A 26,025-nucleotide genomic window follows, 5' to 3' on the forward strand; every position below is an offset into this window, starting at 1 on the left:
AAAATTCATAGTAAAATTTTCACTCGTCCTCCGGATCATCTCCTTGAAGTGAAGGGACTGGTATAAGTTTAGTGATATGATAAAGGTTTGATTTTATTTTTTTGTGACCTGTATCAATTCTGTATATTGAGTTAGAAATTTTTTCAATAATTTTATAAGGTCCAATTTTTAGTTCATCCAATTTTTTTCTGTTTAGCTTGTTTCCATTTTCCACATACACCATGTCTCCTACGTTGAATTCGCAGCCTATTCTATTTTTGTCAAATAATGTTTTATTGTAATTATGTGATTTTATTGTATTTTCAAGCGCTATTTGCCTGTCTCTAATCCAGTCATTATTAGATTTTCCTTGTTTTAATTCGTTGGGTAAAATATTTACATCTGTACCATATAAAAGATAACTTGGGGAAAAGTCAGTGACTGAGTGATTAGTATTATTATATTTACTAACACATTCTTGAGCTATTGTGGTCCATGCTCTTCTTTTCCCTTTTTCATTTATTTTGCATCTGATTTTGTTCACCAATGTTTGATTCAGCCTTTCATTTAGGCCATTTGAGAATGGTGCATTTACTGCAGTGAAGATTATTGGGATCCGCTTGTCATTTAAGAATTCCTTGAATTCTTTCGAGTTTATTCCTGGGTATTGGTCGGTGAGAAGCATACCAATATCCTCGGTTTCTGTTATTTTCATGACTAGTTTTATAAAATCATTTGCATTCTGAGTTTTCGAGGTTAAAATAAATGCGTATCTTGTAAAGTGATCCACTAAGAGATGTAGATATTTTTTTGTTGATCTTGAACCTCCTAAACCTCCAATTGTGTCTAAAGATATTATTTCAAAAGGCTTTGTGGCCGGGCCTAGATGAGACATAAATCCAAATTTCTTTTGTCCTCTTGATTTATTTTTAATACAAATTTCACAATTTCTACAAATTGTTTTTATGTTTTTCGTCAAATTTTTGGCTGCGTAATGTGGACTAATAGTCTTTTGCATTTGTCCAATTCCAATATGGCATAGGTTTTCATGTATGTCTTTTATGATTTCGATGCTAAACGGTTCTGAAAGAATTATTTTTTCTTTTTTCTTGACCTTTTTAAAATAGACATTGTTTTTTTCAATCCATTTGTTTTTTTTCTGTTGAATTCTTTCATTTTTATTCTGATCTCTTAAAATATCTTCTAATTTAACCAAATTTACAACTTTTAATTGTTCATCTGCATTTTCCCTCGATTCTAATACTGGATTCCTGCTTAGACAATCTGCTTCTAAATTCTTCTTTCCTGGATTATATTTTATTTCAAATTCATATTGCGATAAATAATATGTTAAATCACCTAACTCTTCATCGGTCCTAGATTTCAGATTCATATTTTCCAAAGGTTTGTGATCTGAATAAACCGTAAATGATTTACCTATTAACCAGTATTGCCAGTATCTTACTGCTTCCTTAATTGCTAAACATTCTAAATATATTGCTTTTTTTTTCTTCTGAGCTTCATTTAGTTTTTTTGAAAAGTATGCCACTGGTTTTTCTCTACCATCGGGCTGCTTTTGTTTCAAAATGGCCCCAACACCTTCTAAAGAAGCATCGGTATAAATGTTGATTGGTAAATCCTGATAAAAATTTCTAGAACGGGCTGTGAGCAAAGCATGCTTTTTGTTATTTCAAATGCTTTTTGGCATTTATCACACCAAATAAATTTTTGATTTTTCCTTAGTAAGTTATGCAATGGATCTAGTATTATTGCACTCTTTGGTATGTATTCATGGTAAAAGTTTATTTTCCCCAGAAATTGTCTTACATTTTTTATCGTTTTTGGAACAGGAAAATTCTTTATTGAAATCAAATTATCCTTTACTGGTTTTATTGAATTATTTTGAATTATATGACCTAGATATTTTACCAAGTCTGACGCAAATGCGCATTTTGTAAATTTTAACCTGAAACCTTCCGTTTCGATCGCTTCCAGCAACTGCGTTAGATGTTTAATGTGCTCAGCAAAAGTTTTAGAAAATATAAGAATATCATCTATGTAATTAACGGTGAAATCAGTAAGTTTATACTTTCTTAATATGTTACCTAGTATCCTTTGAAAAATTGCTGGTGAGGTCTTCAATCCAAATGGTAGGCAAGTCCATTGGAAATGTCCTTCTTGTGTAACAAATCCCGTCTTTTTTCTGTCTTCGATTCGTAAAGGAATAGACCAAAACGCTGAGTTTATATCTAGTGTTGAAAAAAATTTGCAATTCCTGGTCTTTATCATTAGGTCTTCAATTAAAGGAAATGGTTGGGCTTGAGGCACTACTATTTTATTCAAGTCTCTGAAATCTATACACAGTCTGGATTTTTTGTTTTCCTCTTTTTTAAATGCCAATGTAACAGGTGCAGCAAATGGACTGTAGGATTCTTCTATTAGCTTATTATCCAGTAATTTTGCAATTTGTTTTTCTATCTCCTTTTTATCTTCTACAGTACATCTGTAAGGCCTCTTACTGCAATATCTGTCTACTAGTAAGTCTATCCTCGCTTCGTATCCACTAACAGTGCCGATATCATATTTGTCTTTTGCAAAAACGGATTTATATTTGCAAATCAGTTCATTTATTTTAGATTTTTGAAATTGATTTAAATGATTTATTTTTATTTCAAAATCTTCTTCTTTTACATGTTCATTATAATTTATTTTGCATTCCTCGCTGTTATTATTTTCTGTATTTTTAAATTCACTATTTTTAATTTTATATTTTGTAGAAATTTTTTCTACTTTCTTTTTATTTTCATTTTTCAAGCATTGTCTCTGTGTTATTTTTAAGTCTTCATTTTGGATTAGTTTAAATTTTTTTATCATATCTAATCCTATCAAAAAATCATATTTGAAATTTTCTTCATCAATAATATATACATCAACGTTTTTTTCCAATTCAAATATTTTTATTTTCAAAGTCGTCAAACCGTTTGTCTTTTTAACACCATTAATTGTTACTAAATCTGCTTCATTCATATTGTTTCCTTTTCCTTTTAGTTTTAATAACTTAGAATTTATTAGAGAAACATTTGAACCTGAATCGTAAATTCCAAATATTTCAATTTGATCATTTAGTAATAGTTTGACATTTATTAATGGTGTTACTATTCGTTTTTTTGATCGGTTTCGTTTAACTTAGCTTCTATAACTGAATTGTTTACATGTCTGATAGTATTTTTATTATTAAACTTATCATCCTCCTTTGTTCTAAACCAGCACGTTACTTCAGGGTGATATCGAGTTCCCTTATTTAATTTTTCACAAATCTTACATGGACTTTTATCTTTAATTTTACCACTAGTTCTTAGATTTCCATATCTTCTTTGATCCGAAAACCTTTTTTTATTTACAATGTTTTCGTGTTTTTTTACTTCATTGAATAAATCGACTGTATCTTCTAATTTTTCTCTATCAATCTTATTAATTATAAATTCTGGTAAACCAGCCACAATAAGATCTACTAAGGTACCCATGTCGATCGTTCTTCTCATCTCCAACAAAAGTTTTTCCTTCCTTATGGCATAGTCTAACAAGGAACCGTCGTTATATTTAAAAGATAATGCAAACATTACATGGTTCCATCCCTTGTTTGTAAATGTTTTACAAAAGTTGTTTTTCCATACTATCCATTCTGAGTTCATGGAAAATTTTATCATCATCGAACTGTACCAATCTTCACAACTTTTATCCATAAACAATCTTAATATTTCAATTTTTTTCTCATCCGTTGTCACCTCAAAACGTGTACATTCTTTTTCAAAAATATCCATCCACTGGTTTGCATTAGGATTTTTGCTTGTAAATTTTTCAATGATGAACTTCTCTGAAATATCTTTTAAATTTTGATGTTTGCTTACCTGAGCATTTTGTATTAATTTTTCTAGTAAGTTTTCTAATGTTTGAGGAGCAGTATCCATTTTATTTTTATTTTGTTTCTTCATTTTTGATTAACAAAATTGTCGTTTTATAACGTGGTAATATTTTCCTTTTGAAAATTAAGTGTAAATAATATGTAAAGTGGGTGTATAATAATAAAATAAACAATGTGTTGCTTTGTAATTAAAGTTTATTCTTAATTTATCTTTATAATAATTTTTATATCTATCTATCTATCTATCTATCTATCTGATTCTGACAGTTATTTTTTCCTATCGGATCTCTTTTGTTTAATTCTGTGCGACGCATGCGGCATCTGGTGGTAGAACTGTTTTATGTAGGTACTTTTTGTAAGTACTTAATAAAATGTATAGGTAGGTACCTAGTTATTTTATTACATATATATATATATATATATATATATATATATATATATATATATATATATATATATATATATATATATATATATATATATATATATATATATATATATATATATATATATATATATATATATATATATATATATATATATATATATATATATATTATTTATTATTATTATTTTTTTTTTTTTTTTTTACAAAAATACATTTTTGAAATACATAATAGGTAAATATACAGAACATCTTATATATAACGTTTCTACCTCTCTAATAAAGTAAACTTCAATTTTATTCTATTTCCGTGAGCCTAAGAGGCTTGTTATCAAAAACAGGTGTCAAATTGTGGTAGAGTCGGTTCGAACCGAAGGCAGTGAAAGTATTTTCAATTTAAGTAAAACATTTTTTTTTTATATACACATATTTTTATATTTGAAGCAATAACTTTGTGATTTTCAGTCTTGAAAAAGAAGCGGTTAGCTTTGAAACCGGTAGACATTATAATTAAGTTACAATAAAATATTTATAGTGATTTTAAAACAAAGTTATACTTTAATTGGAAAAATATTTTCACTGTCTAAAAAAATTCCCATCATGTTTGATGGCTGATAGTATCAGACCGCCATAAAAGATAAATAATACCCCCATTAATATGAGTAATTCTCTACTTTGCGCATGGCGGTGTGGCATACAAATAGTTAGACTGAATTGAGTAATGACGTAACGACCATGAACTTGGTTCCTTATTAGGAAACCGTAGATTGAGGTTCATTGAACAGACTATAATATTATAATTTGCCCACAAAAAATCATTATTTTATGAGATTTATATGTTATCTTTCATGAAGATAATAATAAATGTACAACCCACGCCATATTTTTGGAATCTCGTATTCTTTCGTTGTTTTTCTTCGAAATAAATAGAGTGGAATCTCTTATAACGAGCAATTCGCATAGCGAACTAAAAAAATTATAAATCGCTCTCTTAACGATTCTTATTATCATTTTCTATTATTATTTTGTTTGTAAATAAAAATAATACTTGTGACACTGACAGAAACATCCTTTTACGGGGTGACTGACACATAAATAAAATTAAAATAATACAAAATAAAATATACATTCTACAAAAATTGTGCGCGAACGACAAGAGCGGCTTATCGCTCAGCCGGTCGCATACTGACTTTATATATTTTAGTGTACACACTTTATATATTTGAGAGTACACACTTTATATATTTGAGAGTACGAACTTTATATATTTGAGAGTACACACTTTATATATTTGAGAGTACACCCTTAAAGTTACATGCTTACGGGGAACCATAATTAGTTTAGAAATGCATTTAATTCGAAATCATTCAGATTAGCGAACTGATAATGTTTTTTTTTTTAAATATGTTTGAAAGGCTTAACGAAAATCGGCCGAGATTTCAGATAAATGGAGGGGTTATTATAACCCATTTGTGGTGGGTTGATGACCCTTAGCGCAGCCAGCCGTGCGCTCCCACGGATGTGTGATCTGCGCGCAGAGATCAGGTGAAAGAAGCCGATGGTTCCGGCGATTCAGTCACTGAATTATGACATAAACACGTTAAATCATTGTTCAATTTTCGCATACGTGTGAACGGAGCCTAAGAAGAGGCGGTACCCCGTCTGAAAAGCCAGGAGATATATCAAAACCAACGGGAACAGCATATAAAAAAAATTACCATATTTGTGGAGGTCCTCACCAAAAGGTTACATTTCCATTATAAATGATTTTAAGAAATCAGGAATTTAATGTAATTTATATTTGAAGCACGACTCCCAGGCAGACCACAAAAGAGATGGTCTGACTGAGCTGGGAATCGACATCGCAGGAGGCTAAGCCCTCTTAAGAAACAGGCCACAAGGTTTACACCAAGCAGAAGCAGAAGCAGAAGAAGAAGAAGGTTACTTAACCACCGATAATCGGCGGGTTTGTATGAGGAGATGCATGAATGTGGAAGAGGCGAAGAATGTTTGCAAAGACAGAGTGGTGTGGCATTCTATTATACAGGGCCTACTGTATATTAAGTAAGTTTCATGTATGTATTATATAAAAGAGGTAAAGCTTATTTTAAAATATTTTTATAAAATTTATATTTGAAGCACTAACTTTGTGATTTTCCATTTTATAATTAAAATGTGACTTTGTTTTAAAATCACTATGAATATTTTATTATAACTTAACTATAATGTCTATCGGTTTCGAAGCTAACAGCTTCTTAATCAAGACTGATTAATACTAAAACGCTATCTACTGAACAAAATTGAAAATATTTTAGCCGCTAGGCAAAAGAGCTTTATTACGTTTTGGTGAGACGAATAAATGATGAGATGTCAAAAAATAACTCATGTAATTGGAGATAATCCAGATTTGTGAACAAGTATTTGGACACACTCAAAATGTTGTAAATAAATCAAGTGGTCAAATTATAAGCTAAAATAATAAAAATGATGTTTTCTGGCGTTTCTCATGTATGTGATTATAATCCAGAATTCGGACTACACATACTAATAAAAGAGTTTCTGCTCAGTAAAAATCTTCTTTTCATCTCACCAACAGATGTCTCTAGTGAAGTTCTAGTGATTCAAGAACAATGTTTCAAAATTGGTTCATACATATATATATATATTTATATAGAACTTCCAAGAATTTGAGTAGTGTGGTTGTCAATAATGGGTAGAATTGGTAAATGTTACACGTGTGTCAAGTGATCACTTAAACCAGCCTATGACAGTCGTCAGCCCCGTAAATGCCCAGACTTCCATATTCTTCTTCATCTTTGATGAGATGTCAAAAAAATAACCGTTCATTCCTTGGTCGAGAGTAAACTCCCATGTTGGTGACCTAGAAACGGATACATCATCGGTTCCCATTGTTCTAAGATAGCGTTACACATTTGTGTAGAATTACAAAAGTGAACAGACTTCTATTGATAAACCTTTGGCGTTCCCAGTCAACTCCGTGGCACAGTGGTTAGTACATGAACCTCCGTGCGAGAGATCTTTCACAAATGCTTTGCCGAGTTTTACACAAGTTTTACATTTGCTGGAACGTATATCGCTCACTCCTTTCAAGAAACGTCATAAATCAAAAATCATAAATTTTCAGCTGTGCATGTTTTCGGAATGTCCAGAAAATGTACTATATCCCGGCAAAAGCGGCATATTTTTAACATAATATTTACCCGCTACAGGGCAGAAAGTGTTGATTTTGCATTTTGAAGAAAAGGTATTGTTTAATTATTTTTTTGAATGCACTAAATATTTTTCAAATGGAGAAAAAACTTTCAGGTTTTACCTAAAAAGATCTGTTGCACAGTAAATAGATCAATAAGTGGCTTGATGCACTCATGTAACGTTCACCATTCTGCCCATAATTGAACCAAATGATGACTCACTCCTTTCAACGACGTCATTTTCAGTTGTGCGTGTTTTCTGAATGCCCAGAAAATGTACTATATCCCAGCAAAAGAGGCATATTTTTAACTTAATATTTACCCGCTACAGGGCAGAATGTGATGTTTTTTTAAAGGTATTGTTTAATTTTTTTAAATATACTAAATATATAAATGGAGAAAAAACCTTCAGGTTTTACCTAAAAAGATCTGTTGCGAAGTAAATAGTTCAATAAGTGGCTTGATGCCCTCATGTAACTTTCACCATTCTGCCCATTATTGAACCAAATGATTTGCGGTGTTGCGTAAGCCGTAGTAAGGTTTTAGAGTCACTTGGACGTTAGGTAATTAGAAAATGGCTACCTTTGAAACCCGTGTCACGCTACTGTTATTACTAATCACGCGACGCGTGTTTCGACAATTCCCCGTTTGGTTATTCAGAACGTGTTAGGACGATGTCGCGAATCAACGAACATACGTTTTTTCATGTTGAATTTAATGTTTGTGCATTTCAAATAACGTATCACTTATGTATGCAAACACATTGTTAATTTTGTAATGAACTAACGTGTTAAACATGGATCTAGTTCAAACGCATTTCAAATTGAAAAAAAAACTAACTAGCTAACCAAAACGCCGCTTCACGCAGGGGTAGGCCTTGTCCTTGAAAACAATCTTCGCCTCTACCTCATTCGTGAATCTCCTCATTAAATTAAGAAAGGTGTGTTGAGATGGTTTGGACACGTGGAACGACTGAGCGGGGAAAGAAAGAACGGCTAAACAAATTTATTAAGCGAGCGTAGTTGGAAAAAGAAGCAGACTACGACCGAGGAAAAATTGGCATGATAAGGTATGTCAAATGTTTGAAGGCGGCTTTCTCTCTCTCTCACACACATTTGTTAATTTGTGAAAGATCAAAGCTCAAGACAAATTATATGAAACTAGGGACACACCACAATATAAATGTCGAGTTACAATATTAGTGATCTCAGCGCTGACTATGCCGAGTAGAACATATCAAAATCCTCATATTCATCGTTAACCAATTTAGATAAGCGATAAATATAGGAACTCTGTTTGGAGTTTGTTCTACTCGTGGGAAGCGCTAAAGTGTCAGTTGCCTGGTGATCCGACTGGGAACTCTAAGACATATCGCTCACTCCTTTCAAGAACGTCATAAATAAAAAAAACTCGATTTTCAGGAGAACGTTTTTAAGTTTAAAAATATAATACAATGTCCATTTGAAAAATATTCAGTATATTTTTAAAAAATACAAAAACTATACATTTTCTTAAAAATGCAAAAACAACACTTTCTGCCCTGTAGCGGGTAAATATTACGTTAAAAATATGCCGCGTTTGCTGGGATTTAGTACATTTTCTGGGCATTCCGAACACATGCACAACTGAAAATTGACGATTTTTATTTATGACGTTCTTGAAAGGAGTGCGCGATATGTCAAATATGATTGACGTACGATGCAATTTTCAAAAATTATAACATCATCCGATATAAGGTGTTTAATTCTGCGCCACCCTGTATAATAATTTAATAGAGTAGAAAATAAAAATATTGCAGTATAATTTGATCGCTGATGCAATCAAAGTCAAGCTTTTTTATTGAAGTAGGCGTATTCATAGTTGCATAATTATTGTTTTCTTTACAATTGTGAATCATTGAATTAAATGGTGCATCACGGATGTTTTGATTATGCAAATTTACACTTGCGTTGTGTCCAATCATGTAGTTAAATACCAAAACGAACGAACATTCAAAATTTGCTCAGTTTACTTACATATTTCATATTTATATTTATAACTAGCTGCGCCTGGCCAAGCGTTTCTGTGCCTTAATCTGGTTTAATGAGGAAAAAAATTAAATTTTAAATTTTATGATTTTACGGAGTGTGTGGAAGTTTTTGGTGCGAGTGTTTTAATGTTTTTAATATTTTTTAATTAAAATAAACCCTGATGATGACAAGGTTCTTGTCGAAACCGGTAGGTTAAATCGTATTAATATAAGAGTTTCTGCTTAGAAAAAGGCTTCTTTACATCTCACCAATAGATGTCTAGTGAAGTTCTAGTGATTCATGAACAAGGTTTCTAAATTGGTTCATATATATAGAACTTCCAAGAATTTGAGTAGTGTGGTTGTGAATAATGGGTAGAATTGATGAATGTTACACGTGTGTAAAGTGATTACTTAAACCAGCCTATGACGGTCGTCAGCCCCGTAAATGCCCAGACTTCCATATTCTTCTTCATCTTTGATGAGATGTCAAAAAAAAATAATATAAAAGTGGTTAAAACTAAGTTATTTAATTTTATAATGTTTTGATAGGGTTCAAGGCGCTGTTGTAAGTCCCCCCCAGCATCCAACGTATTGTGACACGTGTCTCGATGCGTTCCGACGACAGGTTTTGAATGCCTTCGTCTTGAATCTAAACAGTTTTCTGCTCGCTCAATGTGTCAATCATCCAATTTCTTTTTTGAATAATTTATCTGGATCCAATATTCATGATTGATTAGTTATATTTAACGAGCGACCGTGAAAGAAAGTCATCATCGCCTTGTTAAATCTGGTCGTGAAGCAAGATATAAGAAAAATATTGACCACATACTTCAATTCAACCCAAATTATATCAACAACAAAAAAAATCTAATCTTGTTCAGGGTTTTAAAAAATATATTTGAAGAAATACATATTGCTCACTCCTTTCAACAGCGTCAAATATCAAAAATCGTCAATTTTCAGTTGTGCATGTTTTCGAAATGCCCAGAAAATGTACTATGTATATCTCAGCAAAAGCGGCATATTTTTAACTTAATATTTACCCGCTACAGGGCAGAAAGTGTTGTTTTTACATTTTGAAGAAAAGGTATATTGTAATTATTTTTTTAAATATACTAAATATTTTTCAAATGGGGAAAAACATTCAGGTTTTACTTAAAAATATCTGTTGCACAGTAAAAAGTTCAATAAGTGGCTTGATATTTATTTTGAATACAGTTTACTATATATTTAAACTTTAAAAACGATCTCCTGAAAAATCAAGTTTTTTGATGTGATCACCTTGCCTTCATATAAGTATCGATCAAGATAGCACTGCGACAATACGATGCAGTGCCCTATGCACCATAGGTGTGGATAAGGATTAGAGAATATTTCTATAACCCTTTCTAAATTATTTGAACACGCGTAAAAATCTATTTCAGAATGTTTGAAAAAAATCATTAAATAATGTAATCAAGTATAATCAAGCAGATACCTACAAACCATCAAGCAGAGTGCGCTGATGTACTTCGGACACGTCATGAGAAATGAAAAATATCCTCTTCTCCACCTAATCATACAAGGAAAGATTGAGGGGCGAAGAACTCAAGGACGCCGAAGGACGTCATGGCTGAAAAACCTACGTCCATGGTTTGGCAGAAGCACCAAATCTCTGTTCCGAGCTGCAGCATCAAAAGGGAAGATAGCCATGATGATCGCCGATCTTCGTTACAAGTGGCACAGAAAGAAGAAGAAGATAATCAAGTATAATACAAGTATAATACAAATATTATGTTTTTACATAATATTTGGATTATACTTAGTTTGAATGATTTTTTTTCAAATATTCTGAAATATATTTTTACGCGTGTTAAAATAATTTAGAGTTTCGGCAACCCTGTTTTGACGACAGCGAAGAAAGACAAAAAGTCGCCGAGAACTTTCGTTACCGCCGACTCGTCGATAATTTACCATAAACGATGTAACATCGTTATTATCATATCGTTTATGGTGAACTGGGCTAATATCGGTGAAAGTCGATGGTATGAAAGGCCTGATTTTTTTCCAGCGCTTTCCGCACGCACGAATCCGAATAAAGATTGATTTTATAAAATTTATAATTTGATATTGTAATATCCCAGTTTTGCAGTTTCCACACAGTTAGTCAGTTGCATAGTGGTCGAACACGAAATCAGTATAATAAATTTCATATTATTTTTTGACATCTCACCAAAGATGAAGAAGAATATGGAAGTCTAGGCATTTACGAAGCTGACTACGTCATAGGCTGGTTTAAGTTATCACTTTACACACGTGTAACATTCACAAATTCCACCCATTATTGACAACCAAAAATTCTTGGAAGTTCTTTATAGTTGATTTTGAATTACATTGAAGTTCTATGAGTTGTGTGGTTGTCAATAATGGGTAGAATTGGTGAATGTTACACGTGTGTTAAGTGATCACGTAAAACAGCCTATGACGGTCGTCAGCCCCGTAAATGCCCAGAGTTCCATATTCTTCTTCATCTTTGATGAGATATCAAAAAATAATATCAAAAAATAACTCTTATAATTGGAGATAATCCAGATTTGTGAACAAGTATTTGGACACACTCAAAATGTTGTAAATAATAAATTTATTTATTTATTTTAACTACGTTTACAGAAAATAAATAAGTACATTGGCGGGCTTATTGCTAAAAAGCAATATCTTCCAACCAACTAAAAACACACTAGTGATATTGATCAAAACGTTTGATACCATATAGCTATTTGCAATCAGAGGGTAGATGTACTTGAACATTTAAAAAAAACATAAATAACAAATTGACATTAAAAAACATACATAAAATGATTTAAACGAATTTTAATAACAATTTACAAGAATTTCTCTGAAAATTGGATATTCTACTTTGTATATATTTGTTGAAAGAAATTTCTGAATGACGTCAAAACAAAGTACAGTAAAACCTCGATACAGCGGACTAATTGGGGGGAGGGGGTGTCTGTTAAAGCCGAAAGTCCCTTATATAAAAATAGGTTTAAAACAAATAAAATACCATGAGCGTAAGTCCCTCTCCAAGCACAAGAGCTCAGTCTCTTTTTGGAGAGGCACAGCGAATCCAAAACTAAAAGTATGCCATATGTATAAATGTTTAGAAAATTTATTATCTTGTACTTAAAAATGTAACTATATTAAATAAATAAAATTAAAAAAATTAAAAAATAAACTTTTTTTTTGAAAATCTGAAAACTGTATCTGGATATAAAAAAACAACGCAAAGAAAATTATATTTGTGATTATCATGGCAGATAAAAATTGTTTACACGCGGCGACACTTGAATTTAAGTATGTATAATATTAACAGGACATTTCTATGGTACGTATGGTATGGACGTTCAATGGTATGCGCATGTGAGGAGAATGGAACCATCTAGACTCTCCCACATTGCGCTGCACGGCCAACCCTAAGGAAGATGACTCCCGGACAGACCACTAAAGAGATGGATTGACAGCTGGGAATTGACATCGCAGGAGGCTAATCCCTCTTAAAAACAAGCCACAAGGCCTACAACATGCAAAAGAAAAAGAAGAAAACGTTTTTTATCGTAACTGCAGACAGTTGGTAGAATTCCATATTGAATTGTTGGGTAATATATCCAAAATTAAACAAGGTTTATTGGATTGAATTCTACATTTATTTATGTATATATCAATACGTGACGCGTTTCGTCTTATGAAGACATTATCAAACACTCAACATATACATAAATAAATGTAGAATTCAATCCAATAAACCTTGTTTAATTTTGGATGTATAACCCAACAAGAAGAAATTTATTTTTCTTCATTTGACCGGATTTTTTCCTTTTTTAGACTGAATGCAGTCGAAGTGCGATCCCACAGACGAATGACACATACAATGTGTTCTTTTGGGTCGTAATACATAATTAGCAGACATTATGAGTATAGGTGCAGGTACGTAAGTTAGTCAGAGGTGACACAAAGTTTCTATTTGTAGAGATTAACAAAACGGAATTACATACGAGAGACGCGTTCTAGATAACCGTGCATACTTCTGTACGAATGCATGAAACCACCCACATGTGATAGCGTTTCATCTTCAAAAAATCTCTGTCATTTCTTTAATTTATACTAAATATAAGAATTCGATTCTAATTCATATATTTTTACATATTAAATTGTTAACGATCGGGTACTTTATTGTTTAACAAAATAAAATAACTATGTAACTATATCGCTCACTCCTTTCAAGAACGTCATAAATCAAAAATCGTCAATTTTCAGTTGTGCATGTTTTGAGGAATGCCCAGAAAATGTACTTTATCCTAGCAAAAGAGGCATATTTTTAACTTAATATTTACCCGCTACAGGGCAGAAAGTGTTGTTTTTGCATTTTGAAGAATGGGTATCGTTTAATTATTTTTTTTAAATATCCTTAATATTTTTCAAATGGAGAAAAAAACCTTCAGGTTTTGCCTAAAAAGATCTGTTGCACAGTAAAAAAGTCCAGTAAGTGGCTTGATATTTATTTTAAATACATTTTATTGTATTCTTAAACTTTAAAAACGTTCTCCTGAAAAATCAAGTTTTTTGATATATGACGTTGTTGAAAGGAGTGAGCGATGTGTACAAAGTGATCGCATAAGCCAGCCAAATGCCAGGTCGTAAGCCCTGGGATTCTCAGACTTCCATCTTCACTCAAATAAAATATAACGATAGATGCTTCATATCAAGTTGGGACACCCATAATATGTTTTATCTAAAAAATAACACTGCGCTATTTTCTTGACATCAACACCGTCCATCTTTAATTGATTCAAAATCGGATTACGTAATCGAAACAAAAGAATTACGATATCGCGTTTTTTTGTTTGCATGACTAGACTCTAAGACTCAATTCCGTTTCAGCTGAGTTCGTTGAAGAAATTCGCTACAATCAAGGTTGCCATCATCACGCGCCTACTTGCCCAAGTGACCTCACTACCAGCGTCGCAACTGGCAACACTGAATGTCGAAGGCCCTAATCGAATGTCAATAAAATAAAATAAAATATGTATAAAATGTTGAATCAAACACTGATTTTTTGAGTCTACTAAGTTGCATTTTACTGTTGAAAAAACACATAAAAATCAATTTTGTGACAATTGTTTCGCCAAGTTATGGTATTTTTAAACTAATGTGAAGATTAAATGAACTGACGGTCCTTATATAATAATAATAAAAACCCTTATCCGCACCCCAATGGTGCACAGGGCACTGCATCATAGAAACGCAGTGTTATATTGATCGTAAACACATGAAGGAAAGGTGATCAGCCCTCCGCTTCAGGTTCCAGTCTAGGGTAATATTGAATAAATATTATAGTGAAAAAATCACTCATATTTATTTTACCCCCCTGGGAATCGAACCCGGGACCTCTAGAACGGTAGCCGAGCGTGCTGACCATTAAACTACGGAGGCGGACAGACATATATATATTTATATATATTTATATATATATATATATATATATATATATATATATATATATATATATATATATATATATATATATATATATATATATATATATATATATATATATATATATATATATATATATATATATATATATATATATATATATATATATATATGTGTGACTTTCCCTTTTAATCCATTTTTAGCTTTGAATCGAGGACAAAATATGCATAAATTTTATGCTCCACTAATTTTAAAACTAGCAGTATCAGACTTATCTATTACTGCTAGCAATGCGACCGCAGAAAACGATAAAAGTATTGAAATGGATTTATGAGAAGTTCACTTCACTAATAATTACATTAAATATATATAACACAGATATTTGTCAAGCCTGCCACGAGTCTGATGATGTTGGTAACGACAAAACTGTCACTGGTCGTTTGTCAAATAAAACAAATTTTAAGTGGAAAAAAACTATATACTAATCATCTTCAAACCCTTACCCGCACCCCGATGGTGCATAGGGCACTGCATCATATAAACGCAGTGTTATCTTGATCGTTTACACATGAAGGAAAGGTGATCAGCCCTCCGCCTCAGGCAACAGTACAGGGTAACATGGAATAAATATTATAGTGAAAAAATCACTTATATTTATTTGACCCCCCCTGGGAATCGAGCCCGGGACCTCCAGAACGGTAGCCGAGCGTGCTGACCATAACACTACGGAGTCGGACAAAATATATTATAGTTGTACATTTTTGACATCTCAACATAGATGAAGAAGAATATAGAAGTCGGGGCAATCACAGGTCGTAAAACCGTCATAGGCTTGGTTACGTGATCACTTTACACACTCGGAACCCCTGGATATATTGATCAAATATGTTGTTAACAAATTATGTGTAACGTGATCACTTAACCAAGCCTATGACGGTCGTAATCCATGTAAATGCTTAGACTTTCATATTATTCTTCATGTTCATACTCAAAATGTTCTATATACTTAGTTGTTATTTCATTATATATTTTTTTTATATTTACATCATAATTTAAAACATATTTTACATATTCTTTGCAGAGACCCACCAAGCCATCTTGTGTGTCTTGTTGGTGGAGTTCTTTTTACATACATTTTTTATTGTTTTTATCCATTTTAACCTACCATACACATAAAAAAAGAGAGAAAAAATTAAGAATTTAAACTATTTTTCAATTAACTCTTGATCATTTTACCCATTCCTTTATTTTGCCTTTGCTCCATATCTTATTTTGACCTCTAACATCCGTCGGCAACAAATTAAAAATGTTAGGAACGATATACTGCAGTGTTAGACTCCCGTTTTTATTGTTAATTCTTGGGACTATCAAACCTTCGTTGTGTATATAAAATGCAGTTCCATTGAGATATCGCTCACTCCTTTCAAGAACGTCATAAATGAAAAAACTCGATTTTTCAGGAGAACGTTTTTAAATTTAAAAATAAAACACAATGTTTTAAAAATAAATATCAAGCCACTTATTGAACTTTTTACTGTGCAACAGATCTTTTAAGGTAAAACCTGAAGATTTTTTCTCCATTTGAAAAATAATTAGTTTATTTAAAAAAATAATTAAACAATACCTTTTCTTCAAAATGCAAAAACAACATTTTCTGCCCTGTAGCGGGTGGGTAAATATTAAGTTAAAAATATGCCTCTTTTGCTGGGATATAGTACATTTTCTGGGCATTCGGAAAACATGCTTAACTCAAAATTCACGATTTTTATTTATGACGTTCTTAAAAGGAGTGAGCGATATGTTAAATACAAATCATAAGGCATAGCTACCCAGAAATACAGTATTACTGTTACAACACTTTTTTATATCTGCGACCCGCATTGCATGAAATAGCTGCGCTATTGGATTGCATTCTTTATAGCTGATATTAGAATTATCATATTTACTATTAGTAATATTTAGGTCATATAATGACATCGACGAAGTGAAATCAATCATAGAAATAAGTAATCACGGATATTTTTTTTTTATTATTTGTTCAAGAATTGTACAGATTTACATTAAAAAAAGTATATAATAAAAAATAGTTACATTAACAATAATAAATATTATTTTTTGACATCTCATCAAAGATGAAGAAGACATCTCACTTGTTCACAAAATCTGGATTATCTCCACTTACAGGAGTTATTTTCATATTATTTTTTGACATAAGAGTTTCTGCTTAGTAAAAAGCTTCTTTACATCTCACCAATAGATGTCTCTAGTGAAGTTCTAGTGATTCAAGAACAAGGTTTCTAAATTGGTTCATATGTATAGAACTTCCAAGAATTTGTGTATTATGGTTGTCAATAATGGGTAGAATTGGTGAATGTTACACGTGTGTAAAGTGATCACTTAAACCAGCCTATGACGGTCGTCAGCCCCGTAAATGCCCAGACTTCCATATTCTTCTTCATCTTTGATGAGATGTCAAAAAATAATATGAAAATAACTGCTGTAATTGGAGATAATCCAGATTTTGTGAACAAGTATTTGGACACACTCAAAATGTTGTAAACAATAATAAACATTACACTACATTAACGAAAATAGTTACATCAATAAAAATAAAGCCAACTAACAATTTCACATTTATGTTATAATAACTATTTAAAAAATATTTAAGAGATAAAATAAATATGTATATAAGAGTGGGTGGGTGTGTGTGTGAGGAAGGGAGTAAGAGGGTAAGGGTATGATATAAAAAATAGATTTTGCAGGAAGGAAAAGCAAAGGAGAGGAATTAGTGAGAGTGGTTAAAGGTTTTTTTACGTATATATATGTATATATACATATATATATATATATATATATATATATATATATATATATATATATATATATATATATATATATAAATATATATATATATATAATATATATATATATATATATATATATATATATATATATATATATATATATATATATATATATATATATATATATATATATATATATATATATATATATATATATATATATATATATATATATATATATATATATATATATATATATATATGTATATATCCCTCTTTGCAAACAATCCTTGCTTCTTCCACATTCATACATCTCCTTATGCATACCCGCAGATTATTCAGTCTCCTGACCTGTCAACGCTCAAGTAAATAAAATTCTTGATCATGTCAGGTTTTCCTCGTTCTTCGTCTGCTTCAATTACCAACTACACACCCAATATGTTCATTTATATCTAGTTTCCCTGGCATACAGATATATCCCACCCAAAACGTTACTAAATTATAAAATACTTTTTTTTTATGAAATATAATAAAAAAAACGGTGTTCATATGGAATATACATTGATAATATATAATCTCCATCATATGTTGGATGTCTGAATGCATTAATACGTGTATTATGATGTTCACACTCCAGAGATTCTGTATGCTTTACACTTTAAGAGCACATCCGATAGTATCGCGATGCTTATCTCTTGTGTCATTAGCACTTTTACTACGTTTTTTGTATAAATTAACAGACCCAACGCTCATTCATCACGAGTAACAACAGAATTAATCGAATCAACTGCTCAAACACTCGTAAAATATAATTCTTAAGTTCTCATAAATATTTCGAATATTGTTTTCATCTGTAAGATTCGCATGGCGAGCGTTGCATAGGACACTGCGTTAAATTGATGCAGTGTCAAGGTAAACGGCCATAATACTGACCTTGTTTGTGTCTTAAGCTGGTCCATATTTTTAACATATTCATTTAATTTTAAAACAGCTCGATAATTTTTTTAATTTTTTTTTTTAATGGAATAGGTTTATCCTTAAAAAGTTAAAAAAAAATAACAGTCAAAAGTCAAGTGCATATATTAAAATCCACGCAATAAACAGTTTAAGGTTTTGTATTCAATACTGACCTATTGAAAGTGGATTATTTCCTAATACTGACCGGTGTCGACCCTATTACTGACTATGAGTGAAATAATTCAACTCAATTTATATTTTATTATATGTAAACTGGAGTTAGATATTTGTCATGGAAATAAGTGTAAAAGTAAGTACTTATGTGACAATTTATTATTTATTAAAAAAAGGCATATTGGTTGAAATAACGTATTGTTTATGTATTTTTTTAAGCCCTCTATAAATTAGTATTTCTGGAATGGAATTAATTTCTCTAGCTTTTAGTAAAACAAAACGTACAATATTTAGGAGTTACATGTCTGGGTATAAGAGTATAATACTCAATTTGTAAGTGCTTTACCAAAAAATACACGTTTTTCTGTTTTTTTTATTATTATTTATATTAAACATATATTTTTTACAACATTTTGAGTGTGTTCAAATACTTGTAAAAATCTTCTGGTCAAATTATATGCTTAAATAATAAAAATGAAAATTATATTTTCTGGCGTTTCTCGTGTGTGTAATCCAGGATTCAGACCTCACATACTAATATAAGAGTTTCTGCTTGCTAAAAAGCTTCTTTACATCTCACCAATAGATGTCTCTAGTGAAGTTCTAGTGGTTCAAGAACAAGGTTTTTAAAAATTGGTTCATATATATAGAACTTCCAAGAATTTGAGTAGTGTGGTTGTCAATAATGGGTAGAATCAGTGAATGTTACACGTGTGTAAAGTGATCACATAAACCAGCCTATGACGGTCGTCAGCCCCGTAAATACCCAGACTTCCATATTCTTCTTCATCTTTGATGAAATGTATAAAATAATATATATTTTTTTATTCATTTATTCCAAGGTCCTATGACGGTCGTCAGCCCCGTAAATGTCCAGACTTTCATATTCTTCTTCATCTTTGATTAAATGTCAAAAAATATTTTTTTTATTTATTTATTTTTTCTAAGGTATTCTAACAGCGTGTAATACGGACTCGTGTGCTTGACAATGACAGTGGAATTCCGCGATTTAGTGGACGTTTAGCCTTAGTGTCCCACAGTGCGTGGCACATCGGAAATAACAGTTTTACTTGTTAGCACAAAAGCACATGTAGGTACTATAGACCAGTGGTCGCAAACTTATCGGCCAAAGAGCCGAATAAGCACATTACAACGATTTGAAATTCTTGAGATCGAAATCTGTTTTCAATTATTTTAATTTAAAACTCATATAATACTTAATGATAACTTTTTTCAATGTCATTTTTTGTTTTTTCTTCTTCTGTTTTCTGTTAAAATCAAATATTTGTAGTTTATATTAGCACTCTATCTATTGTATTCTTTCCAGTGCCCTTTATTATGAATAACCTTTAACAAAATGTATACCCACACAGGCCATGCCTTTGTGGGATCTTTTTTTGTATTAATATGGTAGAATATGTTTGTACTTGTAATTATATTATAATATAATATAAAATCCTTATCCGCACCCCAATGGTGCATAGGGCACTGCGTAATATAACGCAGTGTTATCTTGATCGTTTACACATGAAGGAAAGGTGATCAGCCCTCCGCTTCAGGTACCTGTCCAGGGAAATATTGAATAAATATCACAGTGAAAAAATCACTTATATTTATTTGACCCCCCCTGGGAATCGAGCCTGGGACCTCCAGAACGGTAGCCGAGCGTGCTGACCATTACACTACGGAGGCAGACATTATATCAAATAGGGAAATTTGAAAAAACTGAAAGAAATAAATAAAAAAAACTTGAAAGATTTATTAATAAAAATGTTACACCCTTAAAACTACATTATTAGTGAATTTTTTGTTGTTGGATTCTAGATGATAATTTTTCATCGGGTTCATAGCTCTGTCTTTGTCCGCCTCCGTAGCGTAATGGTCAGTATGCTCGCCTACCGTTCTGGAGGTCTCGGGTTCGATTCCCAGGGGGGTTTAATAAATATAAGTGATTTTTTCACTATAATATTTATTCAATATTACACTGGACTGGTACCTGAAGTGGAGGGCTGATCACCTTTCCTTCATGTGTAATCGACCGAGATAACACAGCGTTTCTATGAAGCAGTGCCCTATGCACCATTGGGGTGCGGTAAGGGATTTATTATTTATATTATTCATAGCTGATAGGTTTTAAAAGATATCAAGCAATTATACATTCTTCTATAGGCCTATTTCTTATATCTGATTTAATATAGTTCATTGAAGAAAATAATGATTCACAGTAATAAGTCGAGGAATTTTTTTTTAAATGCCTATTGTTTCATTCGCGTGCCACGCAAAATCCCTGTGCCATTGGTTCACCATCCCTGCTATACACCATTATCCATATATACCTGCATTCTACAACTGGACGCTAGCGCTGGACACATACTACAATATATACGAATAAACGGTACATTTATACCTCGCTAAGTAAACGAAATCATTCTACCAGAGAATTCTATTTGTATGTACATTTATTCAGGCACTAAGAATATTTACAACATTTTGAGTGGGTCCAAATATTAAAAATAATAATAATAATAAAGTATTTGGACACACTCAAAACGTTGTAAATACATCTTCTGGTCAAATTATAAGTTTAAATAATAAAAATGAAAGTGATATTTTCTGGCGTTTCTCACGTGTGTGATTATAATCCAGGATTCGGACCTCACATACTAATAAAAGAGTTTCTGCTCAATAAAAAAGCTTCTTTTCATCTCACCAATAGATGTCTCTAGTGAAGTTCTAGTGATTCAAGAACAATGTTTCAAAATTGGTTCATATATAAAGAACTTCCAAGAATTTGAGTAGTGTGGTTGTCAATAATGGGTAGAATTGGTGAATGTTACACGTGTATAAAGTGATCACTTAAACCAGCCTATGACGGTCCTCAGCCCCGTAAATGCCCAGGCTATCATATTCTTCTTTATCTTTGATGAAATGTCAAAAAATAATACTAGGAATATTGTTGATAAACATTTACAAACTGGGAAAAGGTCTCTTATAATACCTGTTATATTGCGTCCCAAATATTATACGAATACTGTTCAATTAAGGGGATACAACGCAAACAAAGAATTCAATCACCAGCCGACCACCGGAGATCCACACGTCTTTTAACGTAACATTTTTTTTCTTTGTGTTTATAAACATATCGCTCACTCCTTTTAACAACGTCATATATCAAAAATCTTCAATTTTCAGTTGAGCATGTTTTCGGAATGCCCAGAAAATGTACTATATCCCAGCCAAAGCGGCATATTTTTTATTCAATATTTACCCTCTACGGGGCAGAAAGTGTTGTTTTTGCATTTTGAAGAAAAGGTATGGTTTAATTATTTTTAAAATATACTAAATATTGTTTAAATGGAGAAAAAACCTTCAGGTTTTACCTAATAAGATCCGTTGCACAGAAAAAGATCAATAAGTGGCTTGATATTTATTTTTAATACATTGTATTATATTTTTAAACTTTAAAAACGTTCTCATGAAAAATCAAGTTTTTTGATTTATGACGTTCTTGAAAGGAGTGAGCGATTAGAGACTTACACACTTCACTAAATAATGTAGAAAATAAATACTTTAATACGTTATGAAACATGTCATAAAGAATATTTCTTCAATATAAATCATTTTCCAATTTAACAGCACTTTCATATTATTCACAGTCAACAATTATGAAATGTCCATTCAATTCGTGAATTCTCTCTCTCTCTCTTTATCTGTGTATTGTCCAAATTACATACAATATCAATCTTTATTCCTCATCCTCGACGCTTGATTACCCAGACGTTCGTTTTGACGGGTATTGCGTAACGTGTAACGTGTAACATCGCGTTACGGTGTACGCAGCTCACGTAATGGCGTGTTGCGGGCCTGCCGGGCGACACCTCGCGTGCGACCGCCTTGCCTGGTCGTGACAGCGAGCCGGTAACTCACATTCCAGCGCACTGACCACTTTTGCCATAGATTGCGAAATAAACCAACAGTCAGCGAATACGTTATCAATGATTTTGGCCAATGAAGTGGAATCGATAATGAAAGTTGTGCTAAGAATTTCAAGACAGACTTCGACAGAGTCAAATCAAAGGTATTTTTTTCATTCTCATATTTATTTAATATTACCCTGGGGTGCCAAAAGAAGCGCAGGACTGATCGCCTTGCCTTATAATGCAATTAATGATCAAGATAACACTGCGTTGATACAATACATTGACCTATGCACCATTGGGTGAAGATATGGTTACAAGTAAAATATGTAGAATACATAAACTTGCTATAATTAAGTATTTCAATTACTTGAAAGTGGGTAAGTCGGAATAATCGGCGGGTATGTATGAAGAGATGCTTGAATGTGGAAGAGGTGAAGATTGTCTGCAAATACAGATTGGTGTGGCGTTCTATTCCTTTGCCTACCCGTGGCTAAAGCGGCGTGATGTTTATTTAGTTAGTTGATAACATTATAAACATCGCATAAATGTAATTCAATAATAATATAATAAATGGATTTTTGTCTTTGCTTCTTGAGTCTTCATATCAGGCAATTTAAGAAATAGAAGCATATAAGGCAAAAGTCTTCGAGATAGAATAAGAAACGCCAGGATCGGGGAAATATGCGAGATCGAAGATGTCGTTAGGTGGGACAGGCAACTAAGGAGACAGTGGTATGCGCATGTGAGGAGAATGGAACCATCCAGACTTCCCCACATTGCACTGTACAACCCCATGGTAGACGACTCCCGGGCAGACCACTAAAGAGATGAATCGATAGCTGGAAATCGACATCGCAGGAGGCCAATCCCTCTTAAAAACTGGCCACAAGGCATACACCAAGGAGAAGAAGAAGAAGATTTTTGTATATCGTAATATATTATATGTACAACATTTTGAGTGTGTCCAAATACTTGTTCACAAAATCTGGATTATCTCCAATTACAGGAGTTATTTTCATATTATTTTTTTAAATGCCCAAACTTCCATATTCTTCTTCATCTTTGATGAGATGTCAAAAAAATAATATATTATATGTATATCATTTTCTTGGTATGAGACGAATATAGTTGGTAATAAAAGCAGAGGAAGACCGAGGTAAACTTGGCATGATCAAGTATTTCAAATACTTGAATACGGTCAGGTGAGGAGTTGGAATAATCGGCGGGTGTGTATGACGAGACGTATGAATATGTAATTGGCAAAGATTGTTTGCAAAGACAGATTGGCTTAGCGTTCTATTCTCTCTGCCTACTCCTGCAGAGAAGCGGCGTGATGGTTAGTTGTCTAGTTTATTTAAAAAAAATTAATGGCACTTAGTAAGTCATTGTGAAATCCGTAAAATGTCATTTTGTTGATTTCTCTTGCAAATAGTCGATTAACTTTAGACAACGCGAGAGTTCGTGATTTGAGGCCTATTACGCGAGCCTTGGCTAATGTCTTTACTACTGCATACACGATTTTTACAGACACCGAGTGTGTCCAAATATTTGTTCACAAATCTGGATTTTCTTCACTTGGGAGCTATTTTTAAGTTTGATTGACATTTGACGTTTTTTGAAATAACTGGTCAAAGTCGAATAAAATTGTAAATCATATTTTCAGACGTACCCCCCAGTATGTAAAATAGTCTTAGTAGTTAATAATAATAAAACCCTTATCCGCACCCCAATGGTGCATAGGGCACTGCTTCATATGAACGCAGTGTTATCTTGATCGTTTTACACATGAAGGAAAGGTGATCAGCCCTCCGCTTCAAGTACCAGTCCAGGGTAATATTGAATAAATAATATTGTGAAAAAATCACTTATATTTATTTGACCCCCCCTGGGAATCGAACCCGGGACCTCAAGAACGGTAGCCGAGCGTGCTGACCATTACACTACGGAGGCGGACTTAGTAGTAATAAAATAATTTCAGTATGTAAAGAGAAGGACTCACACCTAAGTATTTTTAATTGTTTATGTTTGAATGCCCAGACTTCTATATTCTTCTACATCCATACTGAGATGTCAAAAATAATAAGAAGTGGTTTTTTTAATAATATTTAATGAATTCTATATGTATATTTTATTAAAATTAAACACTTGAATATATCACTTCATCGAGTTTTATTTTTATTTACGACTAGTGAAAACGACAGTTGTTTTCATCTTCTGGTACAAATTAAAACTAATTAGTTGAGTTTTAATTTGTACCAGAAGATGAAAACAACTGTCGTTTTCGAAACTAGTCGAAAATAAAAATAAAACTTAATAAAGTAGTATATTCAAGTGTTTAATTTTAATAAAATAATCATGTCATTCCACAAAGTTAATGCCGAATCAATAAATAATAGAATTCTATATGTATTATTGAATATTAATTAGTTTAAATTCGATCAAATATATTATTTAATATTCAAGTGCCATTCCAACTCCCTGGATCATCGTGCAGCTGTTCAGCTGTAGAACTATTAGTTTTTTCGTTTCCTCTTACGAAAATTTGCATTTTTCCTTCATCAATTTATTGACATTCTTATTCATTTCGTTTGGCAAAGAACCAAGATAAATGGATAATTTTAATAAGTATATATCGAAGATATATTATTCTACACATTCCAACTTACATACGACATTTTGCGGATGTATAAACGTATATAATTAAGCAGAAAATATATTATTTTTGAGAAATAAAAAGACTTATTTGATCCACTCACATTTTTAATAACAACCAACTAGTTTCGGCAATTACCTGTTGCCCTCTTCAGGGTTTAATTTATGACTTATTAATGAATATGATCCATAAAGTTAATGCTTTCAATATTGAAAACATTAAATAGAAAATATTATAAACATTTTTTAATATTTAAAGCATTCATTTTTCCTTTTTTTACAAAAACGTTGGTATTGTCAGTTTATACCCACTCACCGAGATTTTTGTATGCCGATTTCGAAACGTGACCGTCTCTTCGTCAGGATTATCACTACACCAGCATGCAAACAATACTACGCGGCACTACCATAGCACTATTCACACACTTACAAGTACACAAAATATTGATCACATGCGAATTTTGGTCGACCCGAGGTGAGTGTAGTTGTAAGTTTATGTAGTTGTATGTATTTGAATGGTGCTATGCTAGTGACGCG

General features: G+C 32.1%; 1 protein-coding gene across 1 annotated transcript in view; it reads right to left on the reverse strand.

The window, feature by feature from the left end:
• The window catches only part of LOC148307098 (uncharacterized), a 47,419-nt gene that overhangs the window by 11,013 nt on the left and 10,381 nt on the right, over window positions 1-26,025 (reverse strand). The gene's annotated exons all lie outside the window — the stretch shown is intronic.

Source organism: Brachycentrus maculatus, unplaced genomic scaffold, assembly GCF_059751285.1.
Source record: "Brachycentrus maculatus isolate JH-2025_06_01 unplaced genomic scaffold, ASM5975128v1 h1tg000210l, whole genome shotgun sequence".
NCBI classification, from domain to species: domain Eukaryota; kingdom Metazoa; phylum Arthropoda; class Insecta; order Trichoptera; family Brachycentridae; genus Brachycentrus; species Brachycentrus maculatus.